Source organism: Porites lutea, chromosome 8 (assembly GCF_958299795.1).
Source record: "Porites lutea chromosome 8, jaPorLute2.1, whole genome shotgun sequence".
NCBI lineage: Eukaryota > Metazoa > Cnidaria > Anthozoa > Scleractinia > Poritidae > Porites > Porites lutea.
The window spans coordinates 25,091,510-25,107,640 of record NC_133208.1 but is presented as its reverse complement, the minus strand read 5'-3'; the positions used below and the strand labels follow the sequence as shown (position 1 = coordinate 25,107,640).

The following is a 16,131-nucleotide window of genomic DNA, read 5'->3' as shown; positions in this document are numbered from 1 at the left end:
CCACGAATTTCATTTTACTTTACTCATTTCTTTGTGACGTACTGAGGATCACTGAGGAGCCCAGTCTTCATAAGCATTCTGGTTTCTTCTGGGCTCCCTTGCCGAATTACAATTCTTATATGTATTCTTGTATTGTATTATATTTTGGCTAAATAAAAATAAACTGAACTGAACTGAACGCCTTGCTAAAATTTGAAATCTCGGCAATGTGAAACTGCAAACGCGTAACTGCAAACTGCAGCTTGCGGTTTCCCATGAAAAACCTGATGCCAAAGGTCTCTAATATATGTGACTCATTACTGGAAACTGAAAGTCACATCGCCCTACTGACGAACAGTTACGGCGTTTAGATTTTCTCTTTTTTAAACTTTCAGATATTTCGAGCAACATCAATTTGCCGTCTGTTCTCTCTAAATAACTAACCTTGTTCACTAAGTAGCCTCTTCTCTTGAAAACAAAGTTATTTGATGAGCGCTTTAGTTCAGAAAACAGCTAACCTACACTATTTGTAACAGAACTCTAGTCAGAGGCGTAAAATTCTAATAGAAATAACCTAACAAATTACACAAAGACGCTGTAGTGATTGATAGGCCGGCTCCTTTCAAAAAAACAGAATGACATACCTGGAAAGACTTTAGAATTTGCCGACATTCTAAAGATCTCAAGTCCGTTTCATAACTGAACCGGGTTCATAATGCTGTAAGAGAACCCACTCAGATAAATCCCTACTTCTAAATTCTAGTGGGCACCCACCCATTCATTGGTGTCAGTTTACGTTTGAGAAAAAAAAGAAAAGATCAGACCTAGCAGGTATGACAGGGCAGGGCAGAGGATTGGAAAACTCCCCATTCAAAACGGAAGAATTCAATCTCGTACATCGCCCGAGTTGTTAAGTCTTATCAGTCACTAATGGAAGGTCTTTTCCATAAATGAAAATACAGCACGATAGCGAATCTTAGAGGACACAAACATGTTTATTCATTTTCTTTGTTTGTGTCCTCTAAGACTCGCCATCATGCTGAATTGATTTAGGACTTTCCGCTAAAGCATCGGGGTGGTGAATGATCTTAGGCAAATAAAAAACAACTTAAAAGCAATACCGTAAGTATCGTATTGACGCAAAGCTGAGGCACCCAACGACGATTTTCTGTAAAATATCTGTGCGAAGAAGAGTGCCTACAGAATGTGTGCCCCTCGCGAAGAGCACTTAGTTCCAGAGAACACTTGCGTCCCTTTTCTTAGCTTAGATATCTATGTGGCATTTCATCTCGTTCGTCAAGATAAGTACCTCTACAAAATTTATCAAACCAAAGTAATACTTGTGTTTATGTAAGACATGTCAGTGATTGAGCTTATTTGAAGCACGCGTAGGCACAGGATTAACGAGTAGCAGACGTCACGTTGAACGAAAGAAGTCCTGACTAATATAGAAGACGTAGGCTCAGAAGGTCTATCCAACTTTAACGTCTCCACTTTGAGGATGACTAACTGGTCCTGCCTACCCCTTCTTCTTGTGCTCCGCGCTTAGCTCATGCTTCACCTTCGCCTGTACTGATCAAAATGGCGCCTGCTTTAAAAAGTACAATTATCACCTGTTCTTTTTGCGGGTCTCAGACAAGACTACTTCATTGAGATCCGTGGTATATACATTTATGTACAGCTGTGACAGTAGTTGTCAACTTAAACGACATGTTTCCTCTCAGTTTACTAGTTCTTTGTTTCCGTTGCACCTTCGCCATCTTTTAAACTGCTCTTATCAAATGCACCTGCAAATAGAAAAACTAATCGTGAATGTGTTCGTATGCATTCTTTGATCGATTTATTTTAGCCATCGATCAACATGCTTCTGTTGCTCGTTCGCTAATTATTCTACCTTAATATCTCTAACACATTCAAAGGCAAACAAATAGCAAACCTTTACACTTTGAGGAAATTAGTTATATGCTAAAAGTTTAGTAAAGTCGTATTGTATCACTTTCAGCTTAAATGCGATTCGTATAAATTTCGCACTGCATACCTATTGTTCCGACACGGGGGAACTAAGTTATGGGAGGCAACCGCGACTGCCAGGATAATAGGCATGCCGAATAATAAGGGTTAGCGACGTCAACCGCCACCAGGGGAGGTGGGAGGGGCGAAATTTCTAAGTCATTTCCACTAACCTGCGTTGAACTAGCCAAGAGGCGGGCAAAAACTAAGCAAATATAACCAAGGGCCGCGATGAATCATGCCACCAGCGCGCAGCCTCAAAACGACCGAATTTACGGAGTTACTTAATTCCCGCGTCACGGGCCAATAATGTATGCAGTGGGAATATTTTATTTTATTTTAATTTCCTCCGTTTTCTGTTTGCATACTGATCAGATTATATCTTGAGGAAGGAGTTTCATACCAAGACAACCATGCTATCCCTTGCAGCCCGTGTAATGGTTGCCCAAAATATCAACAATCTCCTCTGTTAAAAAATCGCGACTACGAAGAGAACTAAAGCGAAACGTATTGTAAAACCCAATTGAATCGAATGAAATACAGTCTTGGGGAAATATTAAATCTTGCGACTTCTCCGCGAAACAAGCATCATAAAAGAGGCTACTGATGACAAAACTGAACCTCGTTTTAAGAACACACGAAAACGACAAGGAAGTTGCCCTTAGCTCATTTTCCAGAAAAAAAAAAAAAGAAAAATATCTGTATAAAAAATAAGTTTCAAAATAAAATGCTCCTGCAGCTGCTTGGGCTAGATTAAGTACCGAGGGAATCTTTGCGTCTGCTTTCGAACTCTCGCTCACCGGTAATAATTATTACTTCGTATACCCTGCTCTGAGCTGGATCTGGTTCCCTCAGGATTAATCTGTTTTAAGACTAAAAAATACATACAGCGTTTTTTAAAGCCTGTTCCAGGCTCGCAGATAGTAGGGATGACGAGGTGAAAGGCGTACAAAAATATGAGCGCCTGAATCTGAGAAAAGGGGGGCCCTTTTATTTTCCTGTTCGCGCTTTCTCAATTTCGCGGACCGACTATCTCGGAACCTGTAAGAGGCTACGTTTTTTCTTTCATCAGGTACACCATTAAGAAAAAGTGTGTTTGACACTTACTCCTCTTCTCTGACTTAAATTGTTTTTTTATGCTCTTTGGAAAACTACTGTTTTCTACATTCTCACTTTAGTTAGTTATTTTAGATCCGAGCATGCATGCCTTAAGAAATATTCCATGAGATTCGGATAATAAAATTCGGCCTTCTCTCCAGTTGCCTCACTTTCATGTCTTGAACAGGGTTAGACAAAAACAATAAAGAAAGAAACTAACAAAACTTATTTCTCAAAATAACGAGTTGTCACGAACATAAACTTCACACATTTTGACTACAAATAGCTAGAAAAACCTAAAAATTATAAATATCAAATACAAACCTTTGAATGTTACATCATCTCCAACCAGCATAAAGGGTGCCCACTGCATGACGTCAGAAAAGCGAGTCTCTCTCATCGACTTCATGGCCTGGTGAAGAGATTCACTGGCGCTTTCACCACGAACAAGGTGCTCGTAAAAATGATTCATAAACCACATAGTAGCTTCGTCCTCTACAGCCCACAGTGCCGCCAACACGGCGCGTGCACCCGATGCTAGAAATGCTCGTGCGATTCCAACAATTCCCTCAGCCCTTACCTGACCACGTGCACTATGACAGCAGCTAAGGACAACCAGCTTGGCTGTTAGTCGAACTTGTGAAATTTCAGCCATCGTCAATAAGTAGTCTTCCTCGTGTGGAGTTCCGCAGGAGCTTATAGGGGAAAGAGCTATTTCTCCACGTTCAGCATAACCATGAGCAGCGAAGTGAACAAGACTTACTGAATGCATGCTTTCTAGGACTGCCTGCTTAGTTGCATTCCTTCCAAGCAACGGTTGAATACCGAGGAGTCGCCCAATCATCTCTGCTTCCTTTCTGGCCCAAGGCAATGAGTTTAACTGTAGAAGGTTTCCTTGGTAGTATACATCACTAACGTCTGGCTCTCCTACGATCAGTGCACCGGTTTTACTATGGTAGTCTTCTGGACTGAGCTGAATCAGCTTAAGAGTCGTCAAGGAAGGCACAATACGAATCCTGAAAGTATCCGATAAATACTTTCCATTATCATCCATTAAAGCAGCAAAAGGAATTGGATACAACAAGTTATCCGGTATAATAATGATTTCTGATTCTTGGAGTAAGTCAGCTACAGGAGCGACTATCATGTTGTAACCATCAGCAAGGGTTAAAGGTTTAGAGTAGTGATTTTCGTCTTCCTCTTCTTCTAAAAGACGCAAAGATTCGAAGCTGTCACCCTGAGATGGTTTGCATGATAGCGGGGAGCTTACACATGAAAATAATGATCGATATTCGCATTGGTCTTGACGTAAATCGAGAGAGCCACCAGATTTATCATTTTTAAACACTTCATCTGCACTTTCTTTGAGTCTCGTTTGTCGAAAAAATATAATTTTGTTTGGCTTGAGGATCCAAAACTACATCCTATCATCGAGACAGGAAACATAAAGACAAGAACTAAGTGCATTTTTGTTCATGATGTTCTCAATACCAATCCATGACGGTGGGTTAAATGATACCTCTTTTTCCACAGAGTACGTATCTGAGAGTACGTCTGTCAGTGCTCTGGACCGTCCAAGCTCGGCAACGTAAAGAGCCTCATAATAACTGCCTGTAACAATCAACAACCTACAAAGAAGAAGGTATGGGGACACATGCTCATCAAAAAAAGAAATTTTGAATTGATCTTTCACTCTTAAAAAGTCATGCATTTCTTCGCACTTCTGAATGCTTTGATACAGATTTCGCAGAACTTCAGTTATGCTTCCTCTTGCCTCTAACGCGTTCAGAGCGATTATAAGGTGGCTTTTAAACTGCATTTCAATGTCTCCTATTTCATAGCTTATCTGAAGTGCTTTATAAGCAAATTCTTGACTTTTCACATCAAGCTGAAAGTCTCGACATAGTATTCCCAGATATAAGTATGAAGCTCCAACACCAGCTTTGTCTCCGATTTCTTCTTTGATCGTGAGTGCTTTTTGAAGGTATTCTTCAGCCTTGGTATATTGACCAACAGAACGGCACACATTTCCCAAATTTAAGCATACAGCTGCTTCTCCTCTTTTGTCACCAATTTCTTTCTTCATCACTACCGCTTTCTGAAGGTATTTTTCAGCCTTGGTATATTGACCAACAGAAAGAAACTTATTTCCTAGATTTCCGTAATCCGCTGCTTCTCCTTCTTTGTCACAAATTTCTTTTCTGATCACTAGTGCTTTTTGAAGGTATTCTTCAGCCTTGGTATATTGACCAACATCAAGAAACACAGTTCCTAGATTACCGTAAGCAGATGCTTCTTTTTTTTTGTGACCGATTTCTTTGCTGATCACCAGTGCTTTTTGAAGGTATTCTTCAGCCTTGGTATATTTACCAACAGATTGAAACACAATTCCTAGATTTCCGTAAATTGATGCTTCTCCTTTTTTGTCACCGATTTCTTTGCTGATCACTAGTGCTTTTTGAAGGTATTCTTTAGCCTTGGTATATTGACCAACAGAAAGAAACACAGTTCCTAGATTTCCGTAAACAGATGCTTCTCCTTCTTTGTCACCGATTTCTTTCTTAATTACTAGTGCTTTCTGAAAGTGTTCTTCTGCCTTGGTATATTGACCAACATCAAGAAACACAGTTCTTAGATTTCCGTAATTTGATGCTTGCCCTTCTTTGCCACCGATTTCTTTGCTGATAACTAGTGCTTTTTGAAGGTATTCTTCAGCCTTGGAATATTGACCAAGAGAAAGAGACACAGTTCCTAGATTTCCATAATCTGCTGCTTCTCCTTCCTTGTCACCAATTTCTTTCCTGATCACTAGTGCTTTGTGAAGGTATTCTTCTGCTGTGGTATATTGACCAACAGATCCAAACACAGTTCCTAGATTTCCGTAAACAGATGCTTCTCCTCCTTTGTCACCAATTTCTTTCCTGATCACTAGTGCTTTCTGAAGGTATTCTTCTGCCTTGTTATATTGACCAACAGATTGAAACACAGCTCCTAGATTTCCGTAATTTGTTGCTTCTCCTTTTTTGTCCCCGATTTCTTTGCTGATGACTAGTGCTTTTTGAAGGTATTCTTCTGCCTTGGTATATTGACCAACAGATCGAAACACAGCTCCTAGATTTCCGTAAGTTGATGCTTCTCCTTGTTTGTCACCGATTTCTTTCCTAATTACCAGTGCTTTCTGAAGGTATTCTTCAGCCTTATAATATTGACCAAAAAAAAGGAAGGCAGCTCCGAGACTTCCGGAAGCAAATGCTTCTCCGTTTCTGTCACCGATTTCTTTGCTGATCACTAGTGCTTTTTGAAGGTGTTGTTCAGCTTTGGTATATTGACCAACAGATCGAAACACAGTTCCTAGATTTCCGTAAGCAGATGCTTTTCCTTTTTTGTCAACGATTTCTTTGCTGATCACAAGTGCTTTTTGAAGGTATTCTTCAGCTTTGGCATATTGACCAACAGATTGAAACACAGTTCCTAGATTTCCGTAAGCAGATGCTTCTCCTTTTTTGTCACCGATAGCTGTGGTTATCGCTAGTGCTTTTTGAAGGTATTCTTTAGCCTTGGTACATTGACCAATGGAAAGAGACACAATTCCTAGATTTTCGTAAGCAGATGCTTCTCCGCTTTTGTCACCGATTTTTTTACTGATCACTAGTGCTTTTTTAAGGTATACTTCGGCCTTGGTATATTCGCTAACAGATTGAAACACAGTTCCTAGATTTCCGTAAACAGATGCTTGTCCTTTTTTGCCACCGATTTCTTTGCTGATGACTAGTGCTTTTTGAAGGTATTCTTCAGCCTTGGAATATTGACCAAGAGAAAGAAACACAGTTCCTAGATTTCCATGATCCGCTGCTTCTCCTTTTTTGTCACCGATTTCTTTTCTCATCACTAGTGCTTTTTGAAGGTATTCTTCTGCCTTGGTATATTGACAAACAGATTGAAACACAGTTCCTAGATTTCCGTAAGCAGATGCTTCTCCTTTTTTGTCACCGATTTTTTTGCTGATGACTAGTGCTTTTTGAAGGTATTCTTCTGCCTTGGTATATTGACCAACAGATCGAAAGACAGTTCCTAGATTTCCGTAAGTAGATGCTTCTCCTTTTTTGTCCCCGATTTCTTTCCTGATCACCAGTGCTTTCTGAAGGTATTCTTCTGCCTTGTTGTATTGACCAACAGATTGAAACACAGCTCCTAGATTTCCGTAATTTGTTGCTTCTCCTTTTTTGTCACCGATTTCTTTGCTGATGATTAGTGCTTTTTGAAGGTATTCTTTAGCCTTGGTAAATTCACTAACGGAAAGAAACACAGTTCCTAGATTTCCGTATTCTGATGCTTCCCCTTCTTTGTCACCGATTTCTTTGCTGATGACTAGTGCTTTTTGAAGGTATTCTTCAGCCTTGGTATATTGACCAACATCAAGAAACACAGTTCCTAGATTTCGGTAAGCAGATGCTTCCCCTTCTTTGTCACCGATTTCTTTGCTGATGACTAGTGCTTTTTGAAGGTATTCTTTAGCCTTGGAATATTGACCAACATCAAGAAACACAGTTGCTAGATTTCCGTAAGCAGATGCTTCTCCTTTTTTGTCACCGATTTCTTTGCTGATGACTAGTGCTTTTTGAAGGTATTCTGTAGCCTTGGTATATTGACCAACAGATTTAAACACATTTCCTAGATTTCCGTAAGCAGATGCTTCTCCTTTTCTGTCACCGATTTCTTTCCTGATCATTAGTGCTTTCTGAAGGTATTCTTTAGCCATAGTATATTGACCAACAGATTGAAACACAGTTCTTAGATTTCCGTAATCTGTTGCTTCTCCTTTTTTGTCCCCGATTTCTTTGCTGATGACTAGTGGTTTTTGAAGGTATTCTTTAGCCTCGGTAAATTCACCAACGGAAAGAAACACAGTTCCTAGATTTCCGTATTCTGATGCTTCCCCTTCTTTGTCACCGATTTCTTTGCTGATCACCAGTGCTTTTTGAAGGTATTCTTGAGCCTTGGTATATTGACCAACAGAAAGAAACACAGTTGCTAGATTTACGTAAGCAGATGCTTCTCCTTTTTTGTCAGCGATTTCTTTGCTAATCACCAGTGCTTTTTGAAGGTATTCTTCAGCCTTGGTATATTGACCAACAGAAAGAAACACAGTTGCTAGATTTCCGTAACATATTCCAACTCCGCGATTATTTCCATTTTCAATCATGATGCTGAGTGCCTCTTCGGAAAACTGTTTTGCTTCCTCGTATTTGCTTCGTTGATAGTAGATGTTTACTAGTTTAAGTAATATCATCCCTTCTTGTTCTTTTTGGCCACTATTGTGCAGTGTCTCGTGAAGCTTTTTACCACATTCTATCGCACGGGTGTGATCGAACATAAGAGTATAGCCATCAAGAAGTTTATCATATACATAGATAACAACTGGTGTCGTAAGTTCTTTGATTGTCTCTAGGGCTTTACCGTTAAGGAGCACCAAACATTCGTTAAAGATTTCTACTGCTTTTATAATACGTCCAGTGTTAAAAAGGTACGTTGCAACGACTGAACCAATATGAATGGTCTGTAGAAACTCCGAGATGTTGTCCATGACCCTATTTTTAACCTTGAGAAAAACAAAAATAAGAGTAAGAAGGTGGAAACAAGTTTCTTAACGTCTTTTAAACTGTAGAACAGTTAAATTTCTAAGGGAAGATAGTCAACCTTTCATCTAATATTTACGCGAAGGTAAGTTATGATTATAAGTGTTGGACTATCATTTCTTTTGTCCTATTCTATACTTGTTGAATCTGCAATTTAATGCAGAATATCTAAATAAATAGTTTTACAGAGTAGTTTGTAACCTACTGTTTACTATCATACACCGTACAGTTAAAAATTCTGGAAAATAAAACTATTTCAGTGACAAGCTTTTACAACAACAACGAGCTTTATTTGGATGTCCATAAGTACTTGTTATATTCACAGACTTTCGCTCAACAATTAACAGGGACAGCCATTGGCTGATTCTTGGTCACATGGCCTTGACTAAAATCAAATGTATCCCGATCGTAATACATTAAGCAATTTACGCCGCTCGGAATACATTACAGCGCGTGATCAAAGCATGGTGGAAAGTGGCGTGACAGAAGGCGGGAAAAACACTCAGCTAGTTTTCTTTTTCGTGAATGAACACAACAACGCAAACATGAAGCCTGAAGCTAAAAAGCAACTGACGATTTTCCTAGAGGGGACAAAAATCGCATCCCACATTGAAGAGAAAATTGAATTGGAGTTAACGGTAAGGCTCGTTTGAAGTAGTAATAAAATGTACGGAGAGAAGTGTTAATTAAGTTAGAAAAATGTGGGGCTTTCTTAATTAACCGTGCTCAACGTATCCTGTTAACATAACCTACAAACCCTGCGGGGTTATGTTAGACTGCAATATAATAAAAAAAAACCTCAAAAAAGTGTCAGACTACTGAGTAGAGCTTAATTACACTGAGGACCACTCGAAAGAGGATGGCCAATAGCCAGAGAGAGGTGTAATAGAAGCGTGGTTTAGTCCCAATGCTAGAGGAACAGCAGCAGCAGCAACAAAACAAAAAATCAAATAAAAAAGTGTAGACTCTGAAGATGGCTTGCCTAGAAGAAAGGAGAGGTGGAGGGAACAAAAAAGACCTTCTCAAGAGGGACCGGGAGAAATGGGGGGGGGGGGGGGGGGGGCTAGGGGAAATGGGGGTGTTAGGGTTGGGGGATTTGAGGAGGTCCCTCTTGAGAAGGTGTGGTGGCCACTAGTTTTATTATTTCTTGTCATTAATTTAATATCTTATAATGGCCATATGCATAACTAGTTTTACCATCAGCGAGGATATATCTTTTATCGTCAAAGCAGGACAGCGATATCCTATTGAGTTCGTAGCTGCCCAATTGATGGCAAACACTCCTGATTGGTTTTTGCTCATCTTCAATGGCTTCCTGAATTTAGTAGCAATGATCTCTTGGCAATACTGAGCCTCTTTTAGCATCTCTTCCATGAACTTCTTGATTGGCTTCTCACCTCTGTAAATCGGTGCCGGCTAGTATATTGATCATCATGACAGCATACCACTTTCTATCCATAGCCGCAGCCAGTATGTTTTTAGTATCATTCAGTATATGATTGGGTATTATTAGGCTGGCACCGTTGTATTTTTTCAGTAATGGCTTCAAAATCTGCATAGATTACAAATTGCACCGGCATCTGCTTGTGACAATTTTGGATTCTCAATATATTATTTCCTCTTTGTGGCATCCTGATAGCCTGCTCGCCATTAATTACCATACATAATCAGAACATAAATCAGAACATAATGTTTCTTCTCATCCTTTGATCTCATCCTTTGTTATCAGCAGCAGGTTCAAAACAACCTCATTAAAGTTTTTGGGTACGTGAATAGGGTAATTTATAAAATTGTTTGAAAACGTTGATCTTGATAGTATTCTTCCACTCACGTTTGCTGTAATCTTTTACACTAACAGGGAACTCAATGCCCTCATAATCCAATTCTAGTAATACTTCCCAGTCCGATTTTTTGTTCCTTTGTGGCTCCTTTTGCTGTAGATTCAAATAACGGATATGGCACCAACGGAAACACTCGTTGTCTTCATTTTTAATGTTAGCCAATCCTCTGCTAGGATTTCTCAGCTCCGCAGGTAATTGTATATAAGAGGAACCTTTCAGCGGGTCTCAAACAACTGTATTGATATAGTGTTTATCAATGCTGCTAATAATCCATCCACTACCCTCAGATAATTGCAGGCTGTGTATAAAATCATTGGGGTTGATTACAATCTGCGCCCTGCTATTAAAATAGGCCGGCTTATATATATTTTTATCATCTTTCCTCTTGGTAAAGGTGATCTTAAGAGTCTCCACAAAATTGGAACCTTTTGTATTGTTGAGTATGGTTCTAAATAATCTACTAATTGCAAATCTTGTATTCTGTAACTGAATAAGGGCATCTCTACTGGACTTAAATGATATTTCAAACGACTGCGTAAAGCCCTGAAGAGTCCTTCCTTTCTGATTTATTTTGGTCCTAGAAGCTGGTACTAGTTGTTGTTTCTTTAATTCTCAGGGCCGCAATAGGCCTATATGGTGGGGATAGGATTATCCTCAAAATACTGTATGAATTGTCGGACATTTCTCCTTGGTGTAAGAATTGGAGTCCTTCTTGGACCAGGAATAAATAAATAAGTAAATAAAGATGTGGAGGTAGCACTTCCACAAAGTGGTTCTTCGTCTACCTGATTCCTGGTCGAATTGGAATTTGCAAATGTTGGTTTTTGAGGAGAGGGGAAAACCGGAGTACCCAGAGAAAAACCTCTCGGAGCAAGGGAGAGAACCAACAACAAACTCAACCCACATATGGAGTCGACGCCGGGATTTGAACCCGGGCCATATTGGTGGGAGGCGAGCGCTCTCACCACTGCACCACCCCTTGCTCCCCAAAATAGGGCGTGCTTTCCCCCTCTCCTTCTGGGAGCGGGGATAGGGCGTGCTTCTTCCCCTATATTAACTAGATTTTGGAGTTCACTCATTGTGATCACCGATAGTGGCCTTCTGACTAATTCATTACGATTGCTCATTATATTATTATTATTACTATATATAATATTTTTTCCTGACATACGCTTACTTATATAGGGAGCCATGTCTTTAAACCCTTTTGGTGGGCTTGGTCACCAAATCCCAAGTTCAAACCCTGAATATGGAAAATGCACTCGTACCGTCATATACTATAATACTCTAATATTTGCCATTACATCTTATATAGTGCTTTATAGTTTTTGCCAGCTCCTTAATTTTTTAGTATTGAATTTTTTCTCGTTCTTCATCCTGAAGGAGATTTATTCCAGGAAAGAATAAATGATTTCATGCCGCTAGTTACGGGAGTTAATATGTTACTTAATAACGGGTCAGATTACATACGGGACCTTGATTAGTGGATATTTGAGTCAGTCCAGGCCTGGTAGCAGACCTCTTTTACTCTAGCTTCAATATTAAAAGGTTTTCTTGAGGTTCTTCTCATGACAAGTCAGTCTGCGAAGAAACGTCAGCCAGTTGGCAAGGGAGGTAGAACGATAGACAAAACATTCGCTTCGATCCCGCTTGGATTGCGAGCACCACCCCCAATTTTTGTGTTAGTTTCCATGAGGTGTGCGAGCACAGTTCAAACTCTGAATCGTTAACATTGTTACTAGTCGCCCTCACCGAAATATTGCTCAACCAATGTAAACGACAATTTCTCGTTGTAAGTCAGATCCTTCCATGTTATTTAGCGGGAGCGCGAAATTTCACAACACCTTCGGTACCAGCTGGATTTTGAGTGCATGTAGATTAAAAGTCACTCTTGCCTTTTATTTCCTGACCCCTGGGTTTTAGCCAAAAAAATGTTAACGTGTTAATCTAGTATGGGTGCGTGTGGATTAAAGTCACCCTTTGTCTCCTTTGCTCCTAAACAGGGGTCATGGAAAACTGCGGCAGGAACCAAGCTCCTGCCCGTTCATGACCAGGTTCCGCTAGAGTTTTTTATCTTTTAGCCATCGATCTGTTTTGCATGGTTATCCTTTGTTGACCATGGGGAAAATATGTATCTCAATCATATCGCTTCCTTTAACTACCCCACCGGTGGCACTTCTAGTTAATTTATCACTAGCTTGGTACCACATTAAGTGTGGGTCGTGTCATTTTTTGATGCAGCATGCCTCCTAAGGAGTCTGCCAGAAATTTCGAGGACAGGGTGGCGAAACGGAGAAGAACAAATGCGGGTGCAACTCCGCGGCCATCTGGAGTGCAGTCCACCGAGCAATGGAAATCCTCCTATTACAGGCGCAGTTGCCCAGCTGACTCCTGAGCTGATCTCCGCTATCACCACCGCAGCGCGCAAGCCCTACAAACAGTAGCTTCAGCAGCGTAGGTTGCGTCCACATCATCTACTTCCCCCAGGTACAGTTTGTTCCAGACCCTGTAGAGCCTTCGAGGAGAAGCACTCAAAGTGTTGAAAACCTGCTGGAGATCCTAGATAGGGCGGAAAGTGTGGTAGGCCCGCACGACACAACAGGATACCAAAGTGAGAACACGTTTACGTCAGTGGCGATACCGCTCTCTACCCAGGCGCCAGAGAAGGTTAAAAAGTAGATCTGGGCAAATGAAATTGTTGACTTTGCATTGCTACTGCCCAGCAGTCCTAATGATACAGGAGGACCGTTATACACTTTAGGTAGAAACTACTAAAGGAGGGCCACCATCTGTATGGTGCTTGCCCCGAGTAGTAAGAAGCAAATGGTAACTAATATCGATCAGTGGATGTCTGCATTTCAGACATATGTAGCTACTTATGCCACTCGGTCACTCGGGGACACCCCCGCTCTAATAAAATATGACACGGTCATTAGGGAATTGGCTACATCAGGGGATAACTGGAAGTTTTATGATGAGAACTTCCGTAAACTAAGGGAATCTCAGGGTGCTCCATGGGATCAAATTCATTTAGAGCTGTGGCTAAGGTCCCAGTCCTTTCGGACCACCACAGGAGAGCTAAACAGAGGGCTAAACATGATTCCCAAAGGGTTTTGCTGGAGGTTCCGTATGGGTGTCTATTGTTCAGGATGCTCCTATAAACACCAGTGCTTCCACTGTGAAGAGTCCCATCCTGTCACCAAATGCCAGCAACCAAAACCTTCCCCGGGCCATGGGAAAAAACCTGCTGCTTCCAACAACAGAAGCGCTCCCAACACCAGTTCGAGTTAAGAGGCTGTTATTTTATTTATTTATTTTAGAGTGCTATGATGCCTATTGTTATAAAGAATTATTATCCGGTTTTGTTCAAGGTTTTCGTCTCCATTTTCAAGGTGCACAACTTGATCAATTTTCGGACAATCTGCGTTCAGCATTTCAACACGACACTATGAGTTGAGAAGCGAGATTTGCGAAGGGCGCATTCGAGGCCCTTTTGAACACCACCCATTTATTAATTTGAAGGTTTTCCCCTTAAGTGTTATTCCTAAAAAACGGCCAGGTGAATATAGAATGATCCATCACCTTTTTACCCGTACGGAGGCTCAGTTAACGACGATATCCCGCCAGATTTTTGTTCTGTACAGTATGCAACGGTTGACGTGATAATGAAAATAACACCGAACTGTGCTAAGACTGACGTTCAGAGTGCTTTCCGTATAATTCCAGTGCATCCCAGGGATTACTGCCTAATAGGTATGCATTGGAAGGGCAGATATTATGTTGATTGCTGTTTACCAATGGGGTTAGCTAGTTCTTGTAACTTTTGAGATGCTCAGCACGGTTATGTAAGGGGTGGCTTGTAACAAACTAAACATCCCTCAAAATTCACATTCTGGATGATTTTTTAATTGCGGCGAAGACCTTGGGCACATGCCAAACTAACCCACAACGATTCCTAGCATTTTGTGAAGATGTGGGAGTGCCTATTGCACCAGAAAAACTGAGGCCCCCTTCAAGATTATGACATCCGCTGGCATAGAGTTAGACTGTGTTAAGCACGAAGCTAGGCTTTTCAGGGAAAAAGTTGCAGAAAGTTTATTAGCAATCCGCAACCTGCTCAGTAGGAAAAAAGTTACATTGAAAGAGCTCCAATCTCCGCGAGGATTATTGAACTTTGCCTGCCCTGTAGTAGTACCGGGCAGATGCAGCAAAATCTACGGGTTATGGTCCTATTTTTGGCAAGCAGTGGTTTCATGGTAAATGGCCGGAATCATGGCCAGGCCTTCATATTGGCTTTCTTGTAATTTTTTCCCATTGCCTCAGGGCTAAGCATTCGGTGTAAGGAGTTAAGAGACAAGCGTGTGATATTTATAACTGATAATGAAAGCATTGTTTACGTGATCATCAAAAAAACCTCGAAAGATCCTAGATTGCTAAGCCTGCCTCGAACCCTAGTACTCATATGTTTGAAAAACATCTTGTTTAGGGCTCTTCATATAGAAGGTGTTCGGAACATCTTAGCTGATAGTCTATCTCGTTTGCAGGTAGAGAGCCAACCCCACCGCTCAGCTGCTACCAGAGAATTGGGGGATTCTCTAATGCAGCTGCTAGAAGCCAGTTTGAGCTCCACTTCACTGGGTACTTACCGCAGGGTCCTATTTTCCCAATCGCAACTGAGCATCTGACCCTTTTTATTGCTTTCCGAGCAGAACAAAAATATGCTCCTTCTACAGCCTTAACTTACATTTCAGCATTAGGCTTCCCCCATCGATTGGCAGCACTACCTGACCCCACAAACGTTTACGTGATTCAGCTGGCATTACGGGGCTATAGTAAACGTAATCCTTCCAGGGACTCTCGTCTGCCATTTCTTTACCAATCCTTGAAAACATCATTTCCGCGTGCGTTCATACACAGTCGTCACCGTGAAACAGACGATTGATGCAAGGGATGTTTGCTATTGATTTTTTTGCAGCATTAATGATTGGTGAGCTCACATGTAACACAAAACAACTTCAGCAAAAGTTAATTCTTCTAAACCAGGTTGCTTTCGTTAAAACGCGAGAAGGTAGCATAACTTCTATTAAGCTTACATTAACGGCATTACAAACACAGCAATCCCGCAGAACCGGTAGAGAGTTTTATTCACCGGGCACAACCAGTTTGCCCTGTTTCTGTTTTGCTTGCTTATTTAAATCTAAGGGGTTCGTCTTCCGGTCCAGTGTTCTACTGGGTGGATCTTTCTTCAGTTTCACGGAATTTTTTCACAAAGGCCTTAGCTGATTCCCTTCGTTTCTGTGATTTGGATGTTTCAGGATACAAATCTCATAGTTTTAGGATTGAAGCAGCGTCATGGGCGGCGTCCCAGGGCATGTGGGATGCACAAAGTAGGGCCTTCGGGAGATGGAAATCAAATGCCTTTCTCCGGTGCATCCGAGCACCTTCTCTACGGTCTAAGTCATAGCTGTTTACCATATGCGTTCAATTGCTACCACAGTGCAAAGCTTTTAATTAAGCAGGGGCTAAGGGAATTTGTACTGTGGTACCTGTACAAGGGAATTAATACC

At 41.0% G+C, this 16,131-nt stretch overlaps 1 protein-coding gene and 1 pseudogene across 1 annotated transcript in view; one reads left to right on the top strand and one right to left on the bottom strand.

Annotated features, from left to right (window-relative positions):
- The window catches only part of LOC140945410 (uncharacterized), a 122,289-nt pseudogene that overhangs the window by 31,128 nt on the left and 75,030 nt on the right, over positions 1–16,131 (bottom strand).
- The window catches only part of LOC140946783 (uncharacterized), a 130,396-nt gene that overhangs the window by 73,053 nt on the left and 41,212 nt on the right, over positions 1–16,131 (top strand). The gene's annotated exons all lie outside the window — the stretch shown is intronic.